Below are 1,871 nucleotides of genomic sequence, written 5' to 3'. Positions count from 1 at the left end.
CACATGGCGACCCTGTTTGATGCTGAGGTCCGTGGATTTCCAGCTGATTTTCGAGATGATTTTCTAGATTTTTCGTCAAACTACAGCTGGTCTGGACGACAACTTCCTGACCTAAATCAAGAAGCGCGTGTCTTTTTCGGAAGACTTTACTTCTTTTTAATGATGGAATTGATTCATCGTGTAGATCCATCTTTCTTTCAAATATATTACAGTAATTCGGGTAAAACTGATTAGTATCATCTAAAACAAAAGTACCTACAATAATCGTATACAAAAATATGTGATATATGTCTTTCTTTGCCTTTTTATTCTCTTCTATTTCATTTTAAATGAATTCAAGCGTTTTGGGTTGTTTCTCAATTTATGTCCTGTCCGAGATAACAATAATTTCGGTATTATCACCTAGTTTTATCGTTCATAAATATGTATAAACATGATTTTGAATTTATTTAATTGAAATTTTTCAAACTTTCACAAAATTTGGCAATTAAACTAAGTGTAAACCCGAGAGAATTTATAACCCTTCCCCACACTTAAGATCTTGCAATGCCCTCATTTGCAAAGTCATGGCTAGAATCGGCTCTAGCCGCTTTAGATAATCAAAGTCAATAATTTTGTAAGCTTCAGTTGCAGTTTTCTTCATAATGGCACCACCAGCTGCTATATCGATGTCTTTTCGTGTAGTAATGTCACATCCTTGGTAGAATATTTGTACTATTTGATAAGTGTCTAAACCGTGCTGAGGACATCCTCTTAACAACTTTCCGAATCTTGTCCACGCCTCATATAATGTTTCATTTGGCTTTTGCGTGAACGTAACAATTTCTTCTTGAAGTCTCACGGCTTTAGATGCCGGAAAGAATCTTTTAAGAAATTTCTCAACTAAAACATCCCATGTATCAATCGCTCCTTCAGGTAATGATTCTAACCAATCTTTGGCTTCTCCCTTTAAAGTCCAGGGAAATAACATGAGATAGATCTGTTCATCCTCAACTTCTCTGATTTTGAATAGAGTACAGATCCTATTAAAGGTTTGAAGATGTTCGTTTGGATCTTCTTTTGGCGTACCACTATATTAGCATTGATTAGTTACCATGTGTAGGATTTGTCCTTTGATTTCGTAATCTGGCGCATTAATATCTGGTTTAATAATGGCGTGACCTTGGCCCGTGCGTGTGGCTCTCATTCGATCTTCCATACTTAGAGGTTCCGTTACTTCCATAATTGTATTTTTTGAATACGAATCACTAGAGGATTCTGATTTAACGGTTTGTGGTTCAGGAGGAATGATTAGTGGTTCAGGATCTTGGAATTGTCCTTGAATATCCTCCGGGTTCTCACTTGTGAAGTCGGGTTCAAAAAATGGATTATCGAAAATTTGAATTGGAGTACTTGGTCGACTTGATGACGGTTCTAAAGGAAAATCAACGGCGATAATATTGGCTAGATGTCTTGATCGAGTTACAGGTGGTGAACGTATGAAAGGTGGTGAACGTTTTGCTCGGTGCATTCACTGAATATCCTATTAGTTATAAAAATAAAAAACTAAATAAGTTATCAAATTAATAGACTTTTCTGATTTTGCCCACGTTTCGAATAGCCAATAGATGCAGCAGGGAGCTAGTCCCTTTAAATCGGAAGCCCACAACTAGCCACTAACAAATCCAACTATTACTACGAACCAAAAAATTTGGATGTCTATCAATTTAACTGCTTAAAATAATTTTTCGTCGAAATTTTGAAATAAAAATCTATGTCCTAAAAACTAGAGCGTAGAAATGAGAAAGAAGAAGAGTGCGTTGAAAAACATTGAAAAATAAAAGGTCGAAAAATAATAAAAAGAAAGTAGAGCGTTGAAACTTAAAAGTCTA

At 35.5% G+C, this 1,871-nt stretch overlaps 1 non-coding gene across 1 annotated transcript; it reads left to right on the top strand.

The window, feature by feature from the left end:
• The first annotated feature begins 731 nt into the window (after nt 1-731).
• LOC139850805 (small nucleolar RNA R71) lies at nt 732-838 on the top strand. Its single transcript, XR_011760185.1, has one exon. It is a non-coding gene; the product is annotated as a small nucleolar RNA R71 (small nucleolar RNA).
• The last annotated feature ends 1,033 nt before the right edge of the window (nt 839-1,871 follow it).

The sequence above is a fragment of the Rutidosis leptorrhynchoides genome, chromosome 5 (assembly GCF_046630445.1).
Source record: "Rutidosis leptorrhynchoides isolate AG116_Rl617_1_P2 chromosome 5, CSIRO_AGI_Rlap_v1, whole genome shotgun sequence".
Lineage (NCBI taxonomy): Eukaryota > Viridiplantae > Streptophyta > Magnoliopsida > Asterales > Asteraceae > Rutidosis > Rutidosis leptorrhynchoides.
Note: the sequence above shows the minus strand (reverse complement) of the source record. Positions and strands in the feature narration are given on the sequence as shown.